The sequence below is a fragment of the Neofelis nebulosa genome, chromosome 1 (assembly GCF_028018385.1).
Source record: "Neofelis nebulosa isolate mNeoNeb1 chromosome 1, mNeoNeb1.pri, whole genome shotgun sequence".
NCBI classification, from domain to species: Eukaryota; Metazoa; Chordata; class Mammalia; order Carnivora; family Felidae; genus Neofelis; species Neofelis nebulosa.
The window spans coordinates 32,527,695-32,546,691 of record NC_080782.1 but is presented as its reverse complement, the minus strand read 5'-3'; the positions used below and the strand labels follow the sequence as shown (position 1 = coordinate 32,546,691).

The 18,997-nt window shown below is 37.2% G+C and overlaps 1 pseudogene; it reads left to right on the top strand.

Moving 5' to 3' along the window:
* Positions 1-18,335, top strand: part of LOC131514950 (thioredoxin-like protein 1) — a 69,851-nt pseudogene extending 51,516 nt beyond the window's left edge.
* The last annotated feature ends 662 nt before the right edge of the window (positions 18,336-18,997 follow it).

Genomic DNA, 18,997 nt, shown 5'->3' with positions numbered 1-18,997 from the left:
AACATTTTTAAAATTTTGTTTAATGTTTACTTTTGAGGGGGGTGCAGAGAGAGAGGAAGATATGGAACCCCAAGCAGGCTCCAGGCTCTGAGCTGTCAGCACAGAGCCTGACATGGGGCTCGAACTCACAAACCGTGAGATCATGACCTGAGCCAAAGTCAGACACTCAACCGACTGAGCCACTCAGGCGCTCCTCATGATTTTAAAAATAAACTATTTTTTCAGTGTTGTGATCATGTGGCCACTAATAGTATCATCCTGACCATCACTGGTATTTATTGGCAACAATAATTATAGATTCTTTAACCTACATATTTATTTCTAAATCTATTCTCCATTTATAGGAAACAAGTATCTTTGGAGAGTAGCTGATTTATCTTAGGGTAGGAAAAAATGAATCTGGGTTTGAAAATCTTGTTTTTGCTGATAATCAAGAGTGCTTTCAGAAAATTTCAGAGAGTACAGAAGGTAATACGGTTAGTATAAAGTGCTCCCAGGTCAATTTGTGATGATCAAATCCCCCAAATAATACAGTAATAAGAATAATAATTATAGTTAAGTGGAAAGTTGAGGTTGTGATATGAATCATAATGATGCTCCAAAGAGAAACAATTATAGAGCATGTTGCAGGGTTCTTGTAATATAAAGGAAGAAGTAACTATAGCAGGGTGTGTTTAATATCAAAAATTATTTTTAGTGAGCAAAAGAGTTTTAACAAATAAAGCTGTTTTGTATCTTTTATTAAGTATATACCAATTTATAGCAGGTAGCTTGAATCTCTAGTTGTGTAAATAGGGTTGTGAAAAGTTTTATTTGCCAGGTACTGTATACGATGGCTGTAGAATTCCTGAGAATGCCTGGTATTTAAAGCTGTTTTGTTTCCCTCATTGGTACTTTAGTGAGTTTTTCCAAGTTCCATGGTGAGAACATTAAACTATTGTGTGTGTGGCCGTGGGGGGGGGGGGGGATTGGTTATCCATCTTCCTTTAGCTGGCTACTTTCCTTGTCCTTAGCTCTGCTTTTCTGGTGGCCCAATAAATAGAGGCTCTTTCCTCGGAGTCCCATTGTCACTATAGGTGCGCTCTTAGGCAGCATTTAAATTGGCTCCAGACTGGTTTATCCTCAGCTAGGTGGCTCCACATCTGGTTTATGGAAATTAGTCATGCTCCTTGCCTTACAAATATGGGGACTGTGGACTGCCCAGTGTAACTACCTCTCCTTTCCTTCTCCTGCTAGAGCTTTTAGCCACCATTGCTTCCTTGTGCTAACTTTTATGGCAGGTTTAACAAAAGCTGCAACACCCCCTAACTGCAGGGGGCACATAGCAAGCTCCCTGAGAAATCTCATTGAAACCCTTCTCTCTTGCAGCCAAGGGGGAAGCACACCAAACTCCCCTCCTTTTCTGGTCAGAGCACAGCTGTCTTTCAAGAACTCCTTCTCACATAGCTCATCAATCTTTTTTCCGGCCTCAGTCTGAATAACTTTTATGTCCTCAGCTGGACAAGGTCTTTAAGTTGCGCTTCGCCACCCTTTATGGAAATGTCTGAATGCCAATCTGTCTCCCGTCTCATTTCAACAATTGAAATCTATTGTTTTTGGGTCTCAGACACAATGTCATTTTAATATCCAGTTAGACGTGTTTCCCATAATGCTAGTGCATTGGAACAATATAAGGAAATAGCAAGAAAATGGGTTTTACAACACTGACCAAATAAAACTTTGAAAATGTGATTTCAAAGAAAGGTACTAGAGGGCAGACTCATTATTAGCCACTCAAGGTTTGCATCATTGTGATCCCATGTGGTGACTTCCAGCTGATTGGTTGATAACACAAATCAAATACCCTTGGCAGGTTTGAGAAAATATAATTGTGTGTGTGTTGGGGACTGGAGGAAGTCTTGTAACATTGTTATAATCCAGAACAGTATTAAAATACTATTGTAAGCAGCCTAAAAATGATAAGGATAGAAATATCCTTATATTTTATATATCCTTATATAAAAGATAAACCCACACGATTGATACCTTTAAAAAGTAATGCATTTCGAGGCACCTGGGTAGCTCATGGGTTAAGCAGCCAACTCTTGATCTCAGCTCACATCTTGATCTCGGGGTCACGAGTTCAAGCCCCGCACTGGGCTCTGCGCTGGATGTGAAGCCCACTTAAAAAAATTTTTTTTAAGGTAATTCATCTAATTATTGTATTTATATATGTTTTGCCTGCTATTTTAAGTGTTCAAGAGAAATTAAATTTTCAGGTTTTTTAAAGGATGTTTTTAGTAGATACTGCCAGCTTTTTAAAGAGATTATACTCTGCCTGTCAATAAAGTAAACAGCAAATAATTTGCAACCATTTTTAATCTACCACATTAACTACATGAACTTTCCCCCCAGAGATGCTTTCTAAATTTTTTGAATGTCTTAAAAGATTATTTTTCTACATGAAAACTATTTTATATAAAAAAGTTTAACAGATTGATCATTAATTGCATTGCAAACAATGGTTAGTATGCCTCTTGACAACATAAAAGCGCCAAAGACAAATAATTTTAGCGTCAGTTAAAATGATTAACTCTACATAGAAGAAAGTAAAATACAAAGACATAAAATTATATGAATGAAACACCAGGAAGCCACTGGAAGGGCCATGTCACTCTTAGGTAACCTTTTTAAGAACGATGTGTGAGACACTGTTCTGAGTGCTTTGTCCGGATTGACTCACTTGTTCTTCGTAACACCCAACGAGGTATGTTCTATTATTGTTTGGACAATGGCATGATTGTACAACTGTATATTTACAATTGTGAGGAAATGAAAACTTGGCCTAAATTAATTGCCCAAAGTCAAAAGATTAAAAATGACTGACTTCAATCCAGGGTTCTGGGACTAAGCCACAAAGTGGAACCTGGATCCTTGTAGCTCTGTTTTGAACAAAGATTGCCTTGTATGCTCTCCTGTATGGCAGGAACATGATTAAGGAAGTTTCTGCTTTGTGTGTGTTTTTAAATATTGACTTTTCCTACCCATATGTGGGTACTTTCTTCCAGTTCCTTCTTATGAGTTAGAGACACTGAAGTTTTTCGGTGCTTTCAATTATATCCTGTACTTTTTTAGCTTAAATTTATAAAAGTTAGAAATCATTAAATAGAAAAAATAATCACCCATCATTTCACTTTCAAGAGTCAACTGTTATTAATATCCTCAACTGTTTATTGCCTGTACTCTACATATTTTCTATATTGTTTGCACTGCATTTACCGTTTTGTGACCTGCTTTGTATTTTTGTTTACCATATAATAAACATGTTCTAATGCTATCAAAAATGTTTTAAACATCATATTAAAATTTTTATATTAAAAAATTTCAAACATACCCAAAATAGGATAGTAAAGTGAACTCCATGTATCCATTAAGCAGCATCAAAATAGCTAATAATTCTTCTGAAACTATTCCCACTTCCCTCTGCTCCAATGACTGTATCATTTCATCTAAACATTACTATTTTACTTTCTCTTTTTTAATGTTTATTTATTTATTTTGAGGTGGGGGGAGCACAGGGGGAGACAGAGAGAGAGAGAGAGAGAGAGAGAGAGAGAGAGAGAGAAAATCCCAAGCAAGCTCCACACGGTCAGCACAGAGCCTGATGCAGGGCTTGATTCCACAGACTGTGAGATCATGACCTGAGCCGAAATCAAGAATTGGAAACAACCGACTGAGCACCCAGGTGCCCCTAACTATTACTTTCAATATTTGAATGTTATTCAATCTTGTCATGAGCCATATTCTGCTTATATAAGAAATTCTGGTTACAATTGAAATCTCATCACCATATTCCTGACTAGATTATCCACACTGTTCTATGATTACATTAAGAAGAAAAAAACCCTATCTATGCTCTCATATGAACATCTGTGCCATATAAAACTTTCTCTAATTAACTTCCATGCCACTGAATCCTCAACACAATTCTCTAATATATATGTGACACATTTACATAACAAAGACATCAGGTTAATGAAAAAGCATGGCTTTTTAATCACTTTTGAAGCCATAAAGTCACAACCAGTAACTTTGAATACACATGATAAATTGTAGAAAGACATAATTGAGGGTCCTGAGGCAAGCATTAAAAAGTGCACACACCTTTCATCTTAAAATATTAATGGCTCTGAGCTGTAAAATCTTTCTTTTCATTATAGACTCCATTTGTTTTAACACTTCCATTGGCCCTCTCCTTTGCCTCAAATACCATTTACAACCTGATTTATATTTTCTGTGCACATAATGAAGCTAGTGAAGAATGCTTGCCTCCAAGTACTGCCTCAGAGGCCTTGCTACAATTCTCTCTATAATCTTTACATCAGCAAAAATAACTCAGGGGGAGTAAAAAGTCTCTGTGACAAGAACTAAGGATTGTTTATGAGGTAAGAGAATGTCTTAGAGCCAAATGCAAGGACATCAGGTTATGTGACCACAGGCAAAACTCTGTCAATAATTCCATTTAAAAACCCATTTCTAAAGGGTTTACAGCTCTGCTGATTCAGTTACCATGGGCCCCAATCAGCCTTAAAAAATTGTGATCTTAAATTACATTTGCCAATCCATTTGGGTTGAGGACTTAAAAAGGACAAAAATAAAGTATTTTTCTCTGAAGCATATTTACTCTTTCTATATTAATTACTTTTTCTGCAAATATGTTCTCCTTCTGCAGTTGAGATATAAATTAGGAACTATTTTTGTATTGTTGGCTCATTTTGCATTTTATTCTCATCCTTTCTGTCTCTGTAGTCCACTGAGCACATGGATGTTATAACTGCACTCATGTCCCATGTATTCACCATGTTATTTGCTTCCTATGGTTTTTATTAATACAAAATATTTGTTTCCATTTATTGAATGCTCACCATGTATCAGGCACTTTGCAAACTTTACCTCAGATCTTCACTCCGCAGCCGTCCAAGTAGATGTTACTACTCCTTATGACAGGTAAGCTATCTGAACATCAGAAAGATGAAGAAACTTTCCTGTGGACACCCAGGTGCTTGCGTTGGGGAAGAACATAATTATCTTTGAATACAGAGTCCACCTATTCCTGAGTATTTTCTGAATCAGTGAGAGAAGTATCTTACTCTAATAATGTTCATGTCTTTATCATCTTGACTATTGATATAATAAAACGCTATTAATTTCAGTTATCATTGACCTCTTTGGCAAATTTATAATTCAACTAAAGTACATTAAACTGTCTTTATTTACAGATACATAAAAATTAAATTTAGAAGCATCTTTAAAAACTAGTTTAGACCACTGCAGAAAACAAGGTTTCTTATTCTTTAAACATTTTGTTTCTAAGTCTAGAATATTCCATGTCTTTGTCCTCTGCCAGAAGACATGGAACTTAGCAACTGCCATCTGAACTCTCCCAACCCATCTTCCATGTCTAGAAAATTAATTCTAATTTTACAGAAGCAAAAAGAATTTTAGCTTCATGCTAATTAACTATTGTTTCTAAAAAACTATTTCACTTGGGGCGCCTGGGAGGCTAAGTTGGTTGAGCGACCAACTTCTGCTCAGGTCATGATCTCACAGTTTGTGAATTTGAGCCCTGAGTGGGGCTGTATGCTGACAGCTCTGAGCCTGGAGCCTGCTTCGGGTTCTGTGTCTCCCTCTCTCTCTGCCCCTCCCCCACTCATGCTCTGTCTCTCTCTGTCTCAGAAATAAACATTAAAAAAAATAAAAAAAAAACTATTTCACTTAACCTTTGCTTCATGCATTTTTCTCTGTTTGGGTTCATGGTTCTTGCCAAAGTACTTCCTCTAATGGTTCTTTTTGGTAGGGCTCTCTGGGCATCAAAATCCTTCAGTCTCTTTATGTCTGGAATTTCTTGATTTTTGTCATGAGAAGTTTGAACTAGTTGTAGGAATCTAGGCTGACAGCTGTTTTCCCTCAACATTTATTGTTGCTGTCTAAGTGCCCTTTCTTTATAGGTGAAAATTTCTTTGTTGGGAAATACTAGTCCAGGGGTAACTTTACTAGTTTTTTCTTTGATGTTCTGAAATGTCACTGTGTTTAGATGTAAGTTTATTCTGTTTATGCATCTTGGCATTTGATACTCATATTCTACCTGAGGAAACATCATTTTAAAATTCCAAAAAACACTAAATAAATGTTTCTTTTAATATTGCCTTCTTATCAACTTTCCTTTTCTCAAAATCTAGAATTCCTCTTGGGCATTTGTGGCCACTTCTCATTCTGGCCTCCATGTCTGTCTCTTAACTCTGCTTTCAAATATTAAACAAGCATTTATATCTCTCTGTATTATTTTTAGTAGTATCATTTGGCTTACTAATTATCTCTTTACCTCTCTAGTTTATTTTTTTGTCCATTGACTTCTTTTATTTCAACATCAAAAATATTTTTTATTCCCAGGATTTCAAATTGGTTCTTCTTGTTGTTGTTGTTTTTGATTCATAGCCTCCTGCTTTTTTTGTTACAAATAAATATAGGACATTTTTGGGTTTCTGTTAATATACCACATATGTATAGTTTTTAGACTTCCATGGTATTTCTCATTTCTCAGGAGTAAATTTTCTGTTTGTAAAATGTATAACCTATCTTTCATGACCTTGATTTGCCTCAGGTGGTGTGGGATTTTAGTTTGCAAGATTGTTCCAGGTCTTTCTTTTTAACCCTTTATTTCTGTGCCTATTTCTCCACATCTACTGGCTTTTCAGTTGTTTCTACTCAGCCACCTTCAGGTGCAGGTGTTAGGTGGGTGATCTGACTGGGAATCTTTGTTTCCTCCCCCACCAGATCCTCTTTCTACCTCTTCTAACAATGGTCCACTGAGATAATGGTTTTGGTTTTGAGTCTGATTATATCTTTTAACTATCTAAACAAAATAAAGATGTATTTAATACTTTTTAAAGATTTAACCTATTAGATCATCTTTTATAAACTGAAACAAAAACTCACAAACAATCTTGAACAGAAATTTTACAGTGACATTCATTGGAATCATAAGATCACAAGAAACCTATCATTTTATAAAAAAATAAAGTTCAAATTCAGAAAGGACAAGGAACTTACACAGTGCCACACATTTGGTGAGTGGAATATTAAAAACTGTGAATCAATTCTCTGGACTTCTCACTTCTCTACCCCACTTTCCTAATCCTCCTCGTACAAAATGCTCATTGACCTCTGCTGATAAAGGCTGATGTTATTTTCATTGGAAGAAACAGTTGTCTTAAAATACCTCCAATTATAGATTAATGGTGGCCCATAAGGCCGATCTGGCCTGTACATATATTTGTTTGGTTCACACAGACTTAGTATTCTACATGGTTTCTACTACTAAAAGTGAGAGATAAAAATAAGAAAAAAAATACAGACTGCAACACTTGGCTAGTGTAGGCCACAGTCTAGCCTGACAATAATTACACAGAGATGAGTAACTACTGAGTCCATCTGGATGAAGTACTGTTACTTCACCAGTCCCCATCCAGTTGCCTGGTTCTTTCATACTTCTCTCCTCCCTCGAGTTAGTGACCCCTGACGGGGGGTGGCGGGGAGTAGCAGTAGGCACAGGAGTTCTGCAGAGTTAGGGTTTGGGCACCTGGGAAGCAGATGCCAAAGAGTTTAAGGGCCAGACAAAGGGAGGACAAAGAATGCTGATGGTGTGTTTCACTTTTTTTCTAACGGCCCTGGGCACTCACCCTAAAGTCTTTGCTCTACCAGGAGGCAGCATGAGGTCTCTGTCATCTCCCTGCTCCTTTCCCATGAAGGCACAAGTCCTTGTGGGTCTCAGGGTCTCTCTAAAACTGGTTTCTGGGGCTGAGACAAACTACCTTGAGCCTGAAGGACCTCCTCATCTGCCATCTGTATCCCTTATTTCAATGGAGGTAAATTGAGGGGTAAGTGTTAGAGGAATTATAATGCACATCAGGCAGCAGCCAGAAAAATACCATTCCTGGGGCAGCTGTTTAAAGAACTGCCCTGTTTGTTATGGAACTGATCAACAAAAATAATTCTAAGATGATTATTTCATCTTTGAGCATGTGCAGCTTTTCTTAAGACCTTACAATTACTAATCTATTCTCTACATTTCCATTTGTGCAATCCTGGTCATGCATTCAGATTCTGAATGCCGTTAGCCAAACTGAATAGTTACTTGAGTTTTCTGTTTCCTGGCTATATTTAGCTCATTATCTTGGAAATCGCCAGTCTGAATTATAGTATTTTTGTGTATTTGTACACATAAACACAGAGATAAAGTTCCACTGACCTCCAGTAATATTCCTCAGAGAGTGCCCAGATAGCATGGAGTATGTTGCAGAGGAAGTTTTCTTCATGGCCTTTGCACTGCACTGCAAACTATGTTACAAAGTCCCCTCCATTTGCTCTTATGGCATCTTATGCTGACAACCATTGTGGTGCTTACCAAATGTATTAGTTTCCGAGGGCTGCTGTGAAAAAAAATACCATACACGTGGTGCTTCAACAGCAGTTCCAGAGATTGGGAGACCAAGACCAAGATGTTGGGAGGTTTGGATTCCACCGAAGCCTTTGGCTTTGTAGACGGTCATCTTGCTGTGTCCTCACATAGCATCTTCTCTGTGTTCATGCATCCCTGGTGTCTCTCTGTGTGTCCAAGTTTTCTCCTTTTGTAATGATACCAATGAGGTTGTACTAGGGATCGCCTTAACCGTCTTTTAAATCACTTTTTAAAGACCCAGTTGGGTCTTAGGGGGTCAGGACTTCAACATATGAATTTGGGGCATGGTGCACAACTCAGTCCATAACACCAAGCCTATTTTATTTGTCCACTTGATCTCTTTCCCACTGAAAATGAAGGCAGCAGTCGTGTCATACTTATCTTTATGTACCTTATATCTGTCACTTTTGATTTTAAAAAAATTTAGAACTGAACAAGCTCAAAAATATGACTAGGATGTTTTGTGGCTTTTAAAGAAGTTTTATCTGTTCTCACATATTTGTTTGGGAATGATAGGTGTCCGAGGGACTTACCTACAACTATATTACTCTTACAAAGAAATTCCAAATCTAGCCATATATTCAGAGATAGGTAAGGGGTATACTTTTCTATTTTAATGTTTATTTATTTTTGAGAGAGAGAGAGGGAGAGACAGACAGACAGAGGGCAAGCAGGGGAGGGGCAGAGAGAGAGGAAGATACAGAATCCAAAGTGGGCTCCAGGCTCCGAGCTGTCACCACAGAACTGGACGTGGGGCTCAAACTCACAAACAGTGAGATCATGACCTAAGCCAAAGTGGGATGCTCAAGTGACTGAGCCACCCAGGCGTCCCATACATTTCTATTTTAAATGAATGGGGGGGAAATAACACAAGGAAAGAAATCAGGAGAGAACATGGTAGGATAAATATATATTAGGAGAGGTTGTCACCTAATATATATTGGTTTCCATGTCAGATAAAATAAGCCATTGTCTATACCTTCAAAGGACTCATAACTAACTTAGGAACAAATATGTTCAAATGCCTGGGAATTTGTAGGGATAAAATGTGGACAAAATTGTATCAATGTGTAGGGGCTAGCAAGTGCTGCAGTGATTAACAGAGACCAAATTCCATTGTGGTCTAAAAAAACGCTTGTGGGATTTGGTGACCAAAAGTTGTGACTTCATTGAGGACACAAGGTTAGAGTTGGGTCTTTAAGGATAAAGGGGGAAAAGCAGCATAATTTCAGTGGTTGGTTCCAAAATTTGGAAATCAAGGATGGGGAAATTATCAGGAGGCAGTTGAAAAAGAAAAACCAGCATAGTTTTCATAGCCTAAATCTTGAGGTTATTTTATTGACTAACATACTGCCTTTTAAAAAATGTTCTTTCGACTCTGAACAATGAACTGTCACAAACATTTCAATCTTAACATAATTTAAGTCTACCCAGCATAAGCCCAATGTTTTCAATGGATAAATAGCTAATTAGTCATAACAAAATGACTTATCCCTTTGTCTAGCTGGCATTGGAGTTAAAGTTCTGAGATTTGGATCATGAATCATGAAATGATGGGTTCCTCCCCCAATAATAAGCAGGAAAGAAAAAGAAAATATAGAAAAACACTTAAGATGTTTTAATGTCAGTAATCTACTATTCTAAGCTCATAGGAAAATTCCTGTTAGTTTAAAACATGACAATTGGCAAAGTACTTTATGTCACTTTGTTCTATACACATTCCATGGCATTACTTAATTTTTTTTTTATCTTTTTAGCTCTAGGTGTTGTTTCCAATTTTTCATGGTCTAAATGACAGTTTATATTGTCTTCAACAGAAAAATCAGCCCACACTTTAGGTAAACCTCTTGGAAAATACGTGTCTGTCCATTGATGTTGGCTGAGTTTCTTTCTTTTTCTTTTTTTCTGACTTGGCCTGATTTACGCTTTTCTCATGTTTATCTTAGGAGATATATGTCCTAGCACACAATGCAAACTAGGAGTACAGAGCGTTTTAAACTAGTATCCATTTGGCATTATTTTATAACAGATTATTTGATTGCTTTGAATAGTGTATGAGGTATGCCGTGGAGCCAGGATTTACCTTGATTTATTATAGTTTTTTTTTCAGCCTTTGTTATAGATGATCGTAGTTAAGATTATTCTAAATGTTTTACTAAAAGTGTATTGCAAACCAATTAAGAGATAATTAGATTTTAGGTATTTACTATATGTTTTCATATAAGAAGTTGAAATCCCTTTCTTCTGAATGCTGCTCCTTGGCATGTTTGAACTCAGAGCCGTTCCTTATTTTATCTCCCCTCTGACTCCCCACCCCATGCTCTGCTTTTGTCTTTTAAGGCGGGTCCAAGATGATCTTCTTCATTCATGTGTTAGATAGCATCTGGATGGGTTTGGCCAGCAGCAGGCACTATCAGGAGATTGGAGGTGAGAGAAAGAAGAGTCCAAAACTTGCCTTTTTTTCCTTCCATTCCTTCTTTCTTTTTTTCTTTCTCCCTCCCTCCCTCCTTTCCTTTCTTTCCTTTCTTCATTCCTTCCTTCCTGTGTTTTTTTCAGTTTTAATTATTTTTGTGTGTGTATATGTTTTTAATTTTTGTTATTAAAGTATAGTTGGCATGCAATGTTACAGCCCAAGACATTTCTTCACCTCTCTGTTTATGTCAAACAAATATCCATCCTTTCCTGTGTTCTCCCTGCCTCCAGCTCCACCAAACAGGTCCTCCTAGCTTCCTCCAGGTGAGCCAAACTCTTCTGGGATCCAGTAACCCATTTATTACCTCTGTCCCAGCCTGTGTGTAATGGTAGCTTCTGCTATTTCTAATCTCAGGGTTACCACATTTTCCTCTCGCTTGGAGTCTCAACTCTATCTGTTAAATCAATGTCACTTCTGTTGCAGACTTTGAGTCTGGAGTTATCTCTTGTCCAGCAAGAGAGCATATGCAGAATTAAATGCAAGAGAGGCTAATGTCGAGGAGGAGATAAGAGCCTCAAGCAACGGTCCTTGTTCCATATTTATTAGGATCAGAAGGCTTACAGACATGATGGGCATGCAGAAAGGGACAATGAGACAGTGATCATTAACTTTCTTTCTGTGTGAGAGAAAGGGGATTTTGAAGATATGCAGTGTTAGGGGTTTGTGTGAATACAAAACAAAATCCTGACACTGAGCTGATGGCTGTTTATGGCAGGCACCAGGCACATGTCTGTTTATCTTAACTTGCGTAGGGGATAATACACAGAGCATGCTACCTCACGGTCAACAAGGCACCTTTCTTTTGCTAATTAGCTCCAGGCAATTAGCAAATAGTCTGCTGTGGCAGTCTATCACCCTGTCTACCTGTTTACCTATTCTGGACACTTCTGTCCAGCAGAAGCAGCTTCCCACTCTTATGCTCTTGTTCTATACTGGGAAGGTTTTCGCCCTGTTTACCTATTCTGGATGCTTTCGTCCTAAGCCTTGTTAACCCATTGGTGCAAGCTCAGGGAATTCCTAAACTTATTCCCCACAATTTCTATTTTAAATACTTGGAATGATTATCTTTTTCTGATTGATCTTGACTAGTACATTCCATTTCTACTTTCTTTACCAGATGATTGATAAAATCATACTGCCTTTTACTTATTACATAATTTCTGTTGTTATCACCATGGATAATGAAATATGTGTATTGCTCTCCTCATGGCACAGTGATCAGTGCTGTAGACGGAATGAGGGATAGGACTAGATTCAAGTGGTGAAAAGGTAAGATGGAAGGCAGAAATTTTGACACACATATTGGGTTCTGAGTTCATAGATGGCTCAAAATATGCACCTTGTTGAATGAAGATACTAGTGAGGAGTGTTGGGGATATAACTTCTTTATTTGTTCACAGATAATTATAGGCTCTAACCAGGGTCTTTGCTAGGCACTAGGATGAGGTACTAGGAATGACTAGGAACATACAAGATGCAGGGGGGAACTGCATTCCTTCTGTAGGCTCTAAGAGAGAATTCACTCTTTGCCTTTTTCAGCTTCTGGAAGCTGCCTGTATTCCTTGGCTTATAAGCCCCTTCCATCTTCAAATCCAGCAATCATATGTAAGACCTCTGCTTCTCTGACTGACTTTCCCCCTTTACCTCTTTTACTTGTAAGAACACTTATGATTACATAGTCCCATCTGGATAATCCAGAATAATCTCCCTATCTCAGAATCCTTAACTTAATCACATCTGCAATGTCTCTTTCTCTTTTTTTTTTAAATAATTTTGTAGTTTTTATTAGATAAGGAGGTATTTTGTTACTTTTAGAAAAAATGGAATTGACTAGGGTGTCTATAAAATAGATGATATACATAATCTATACATATCTTAACAATGGTACTTTTTAAAATAATAAAATAATATGCTTTGGCTCTCTCCCACTCTATACCTCATAGAATATTCTATTTATAATAGCAGTAAAAATATAAAACAAACTTTGATGAACATAAATATAGAAAGCTTTTATGAAGAAAACTTAAAACTATTATCAAGATGTTTATTATTTCTGTAATATATTAGCTTAGCATCATTCCATTAAAAATAACGAAAGCATCATTTATTTGATTTGAAAAAAAACCCTACAACATGCAAAAATACCAGAGCCCGTATAAAAAATAAAATGAAAGTCTTTTTGCCATTTTTTTATTTTTAAAGAACCAGCATAAAACTACATGTATTAAAATATGATCTTAGGTAAGAATACCCAGACAGATAAATGCAATATATTATATTCTGAAATATTATTGTAATTATGTTTGGAATTTGTTATGTGTTAAAAATTGTAAGTATTTTAAATTACTAAGAAATGGATAGGTTATTTAACAAGATGTCTGTAATAACTGGTTAGCACTTGGAGAAAAATAAGAATGCGTCTACTTAATTTTTAAAACTCAAAGTTCCATAGACAAAATAATTAAAACATTAAAATTTAATCATGTAATAAAGAATGGTGAATGAATCTTTTGTAAACTTGGAATGGGAAGACCTTTTAAAACAAAACCCATCAGGTTTCAAAACCAAGAAGCCATACAAGAAAATATTGGCTATTTGGACTATGCCCAAACTAGACTATCCCTTTAATATAAGATACCACAGATAGCAAAAGGAAGATGAAAATTCAGGGAAATATTTTCAACACATTTGAAAAAGGCTGATTTCCTTAATAAAGAGATATCACAGTATAGGAAAAAAAGGATTTATCAGAAATAGAATACCAATGACCAGTAACCATGAAAAAAAAGATTAACCGCTCTTATAATTCAAGATATGTAAATAAAAATGATGATACAATTTTAATCATATTGGAACATTATAACATCTAAGTGACTATCAGAATGTTATAGCAAGTATCAGTTAAAGTTAAGAAGTCAGGGACTCCTGGAACTCATTAGGTTAAATGTCTGACTCTTTGTTTTGGCTCAGGCATGATCTCAGAGCTCATGGGCCCGAGAAAGTACAGAGCCTGCTTGGAATTCCCTCCCTCCACTCACCTCTCTTTGCCCCTCCCTGCTTACTCTCTCTGTCTCTCAAAATAAATGAACAAACTTTAAAAAATCAATATATACATTTAAGAAGCCAATACCCTCACATACTATGGTTAACATGTAATTGTACTGTCATTTGGGAGAACATGTAATCAGTACTATCGTTGGGATTATCCATCAAAAAAATTTTTTTGTAACATAAATCACTTTACCTTTCAATTCTACTCCATAAATACATGACACATAATTTTCCTAAGGTATGTTATAGGCTTTTCCTTGCAATTGTATTTGAAGTATGTTTTAAAAGTGGAATGATTTAAATGCCTATGAGTATGAAACTGGTTTAATAAAATTCATTAATGTTATACAATTCTCATATTACAGTGCAAAACAATGAGAAAAAAATATATGTTCTGAAATGGGGAGATTCCAAGATATATTGCAATTGAACACAAGAAAAGTAGTGTAATTTTATCACAAGAAATTATGAAAAGACAAAAGTAAATTTTTTTTTAATTAAAAAAATTTTTTTTACGTTTATTCATTTTTGAGAGACAGAGAGACAGAGCACAAATGGGGGAGGGGCAGAGAAAGAGGGAAACACAGAATCCAAAGCAGGCTCCAGGCTTCGAGCTATCAACACAGAGCCCAACGTGGGGCTCGAACTCACAAACTGTGAGATCATGACCTGAGTCGAAATTGGATGCTCAACTGACTGAGACACCCAGGCGCCCCTTTAATTTTTTTTAAAGTTTATTTATTTTTGAGAGAGAGAGAGAGAGAGAGAGAGTGTGAGTGGAGAGAGGTAGAGAGGAGACACAGAATCTAAAGCAGGCTCTAGGCTCTGACCTGTCAGCACAGAACCCAACGCGAGGCCCGAACCCGTGAACTGCAGGATCGTAACCCAAGCCGAAGTTGGCGCTTAACCAACTGAGCCACCCAGGTACCCCCCAAAATAAATTCTTAATAATGGCTTCATATACAGACTAAAACACAGGGGGTGAGGGTGGGAATATGCAATGAGCAGAAAGTAGGGGGCTTATAATTTATGTTTACAATGAGCATATACTTTAAAAATCACCAGGTTTGAAAAAATGTTAAACAGAAAAACCAGAACAAATGTGTATTGTATATTACTGTCTTACTTCCCCATTTAACACTGCAGTTTCTCCCAAGCTGACTCCTGTAGCCCATTGGAACTCTCTCGTCTCTTTACCCTTTTCCTCTATATCACTCATTATCACTTTCTTACACACACATTGCTATAAAATTTGCTTATTTATTCAATTAGCTCCCTGAATCAGATAATTTTATTTCCAGTACCTAGAAAATCCCTGCCATATACAAACATGCTACATATATTTGGTACATAAATGATTCATGTCACTCACTCCACGGCTCTGAGCCATTTCACATTTCATAGCGTTGGCTGTGACATCTTGAATGAGCTGCTTCAGTTTCTATCTCCAAAATCCAATCTGAGATCATTGCTTTTATTTTAATTTTTTACAGTGTATCTTTTTTATGTTTTTAAGTTTTACTTTTTTTTAAATTTTATTTTTAAAAAATTTACATCCAAATTAGTTAGCATATGGTGCAATGATGATTTCAGGAGTGGATTCCTTAATGCCCCTTACCCATGTAGGCCATACCCCTCACACACCCCCTCCAGTACCCCTGTTTATTCTCCATATTTATGAGTCTCTTCTGTTTTGTCCCCCTCCCTGTTTTTATATTATTTTTGTTTCCCTTCCCTTATGTTCATCTGTTTGGTCTCTTAAAGTCCCCATATGAGTGAATTCATAAGATATTTGTCTTTGACTGACTAATTTCACTTAGCATCATACCCTCCAGTTCCATCCACGTAGTTGCAAATGGCAACATTTCATTCTTTTTGATTGTCGAGTAATACTCCATTGTATACATACCACATCTTCTTTATCCATTCATCCATCGATGGACATTTGGGCTCTTTCCATACTTTGGCTATTGTTGATAGTGCTGCTATAAACATTGGGGTGCATGTGTCCCTTTGAAACAGCACACCTGTATCCTGTGGATAAATGCCTTGTAGTGCAATTGCTGGGTCATAGGGTAGTTCTATTTTTAGTTTTTTGAGGAACCTCCTTACTGTTTTCCAGAGTGGCTGCACCAGCTTGCATTCCCATGCAATGTCTCTTTCTATGTAAGGTGCCATATCCACAGGTTTCAAGGATTAGGATGGGGCCATCTTTGGGGGACCATTATTCTGCCTACCACACTCTTACCGTATCCTGAGTAAACCCTGGCTACATGTCTTTCTTTCCCTCCCCTTTCCCTGTCCTCTCCCATGCCCACCATCTTGGCAGTTCTGATCCCTGGCAGATTGCATTGAGTCCAGAGAAAGACTCCTCGGTCATCACGTCCTCTGTATAGGTCTCAGCCTTCCAGAACCTGTTCCCTCTCCTGGGTCTTCAGCTTTTGGTAGCTGCCCTGCTGAGCTCTCTGGGAAATATTTCAGAGGAGCCAGTGGGCAGCTACCCAGATTTCCAGCCTGAACTGCATGGCACAGGCTCCAGACTCACCCCGGTCAGGTTCACCATGTGAGGGTGTGGCATTCAGTTCTAGGAGTTAACAAGCATACGCAAGCAGTTTTCTTGGAAGTCGATGTGCATCAATGTCAGGGAACAGCTGCAAATGCAATATATCAGCAACACCAATGTTTCTGTGTTTTCAAAACAAAAGGAGAATTGACCAATATCAAGGAGGTGATGCTGTGGGATTAGAAGAAAAAAAAAATCAAGCAGTACTTACAAAAACAGGACACAGATCTTTCAAAAGGCTATATAGATTTAATGCCTTCTAATATGCTGCACATGCCTTAATGAAAGCAAAGAGTATGAGTTGGACAGCTGTTTCTGAAAAGGCATGACCTTCTTGGAATCTGATTGTGAAGAACAGCTACTTATTACTGTAGCATTTAAGCAACTTGTTAAACTCTATTCAATGAAATTGCAAGGGCCATGTAATGGTCAGGGTCCTAAATATGCAAAAAATTTTTTTTAATTTTTAAAGTTTATTCATTTATTATTTCTGAGAGAGAGAGAGAGAGAGAGAGAGCACAAGTGGGGGAGAGGGAGAGAATGAGAGGGAGACACAGAATCCGAAGCAGGCTCCAGTCTCTGAGCTGTCAGCACAGAGCCCGACGCAGGGCTTGAACTCACAAACTGCTAGATCATGACCTAAGCCGAAGATGGAAGCTTAACCAACTGAGCCATTCTGGTGCCCCAATATGTAAAATTTTTTTTCAATCTACTTCAATCTATGGATTTTGAAGAAGCAGAAAGAAGTGATCAACTCAAGCTCTGGAACTAACAGAGGATAATATTAAAGATGATAGCATTGTCCTACTGCGTTATTATTAATCTTCACAATGTAGCTGTAGTTGTTCAGTATAATCAAGGTAAAGAAACAGTCATTCCATATCTTACATTTATTGGTACTGGAATCCAGGCAACAAATATGAATGACTTTAAGCCAGTAGTTGGAAAAAAAAAAAGCCACAAACGACACCCGAAGACCATATTGCTATCAGGTCTATAGCTCCTGGATAATTTCTTGATTGTCCTCAGAGACTGTCAATATTCCATTCATTGCAATTACCAACAAATCATTGTTTTTTTTCAGATGGTATCACTAGTGTTTTTATTGTAATCTTGATAAATGCAATGGTAAATAAAAGTCACTACTTTTTCTAAGCTTAAAAAAAAGCAATAGCTAACCTCCCAAGTTTAAGATTGATTGGCTAATTTGCATTGTTTCCCAACACCCCTCTTTTTAGGAAAGAGTTTTCAAAATTGGAGAGATGGTGAGACCCTTAGCAGAACTGATGAAACCATCCAGTTTCTGGATAGTCAATAGAAAACTTTTATTGGAGAACAATTTTGCAGTATTTTTTTTTTTTGGAAGATTTCTCTGAAATTCCAGTTTAGGTGACTGATAACAAAGAAGTAGGCAGTGATGAGTGGTGGTAACAGTTTCTTCTAAGCAGCTGGAAATGGGTTGATGTTCTGTGTGAAATGAGGGCATAAGAGTACACAGCTATGGTATCTTCCAGCATTGGCTGGACCCACACATTCTGGGACATCATGTCCACACTGATAGCCATGAGTACTGCCCCTTCATACATTCGAGAGAAAATGGAAAATGCATGAAAATCCCATGTGAAAGGATATTTCTGAACTATGGATTCATACATTCTAAGAGACTCTTCCCAGTTTTCCACTGAATATTCTGAGCAGAAAGGTGGAATTTGTAGGAGATAGAATGTAATCAAAAGAGTAAGGAATCAGATGAATGTTCTTAATCAGAAACAGGATGCCCCAAAGAGCCTCTACTCAGATCTCCTTCCAGGGGGTCCTATGATGTATGAAGTGAGCCCAAGGATTTCTATGGGGATACATCCTGGGGGAGCAGAAGCACTTCTTTGGGGAAGGACATGATTCTACAAGCTTGAGAGTACCCTACATTTCTCAGCTCAGTTTCAGTTTTATTTTTTTCTAAAATGTCTAGCCCCCTCCCCTCACTCCATATGAGATTTCAGGAATGACTCTAAATTGCACATCTGAGAAATTTGACTCAAATCAGTTATCTAAATATGGGACTGATAAAGAACTATCTAAGTAGCACTAATAACTCATGACAAGGATTGTATTGCCTTCCCACCCATCCCCCAATCTGAGGTAACTTTTTAATTGTCAAGTGTGGTGATGAGCTATTTCACAAGAACATTAAAGATTTCGCATGTAGTTCCCAATCCTAAATTTATGCACGCTGAGTGCAGAGATCGTTCTCTTTCATCCAAGAAACAAATTTCACAATAAACAATTTATTGCTTTTTAAAGCATGGTGTAAGAAATAAGATACAGCATAAAGTCGATATTTCTCAGCAGTTTACTTCACAGGACCTGGATTATTTTGAAAGAAAAAACTCTGTTTTCTTTTGTTTTTTAGGCC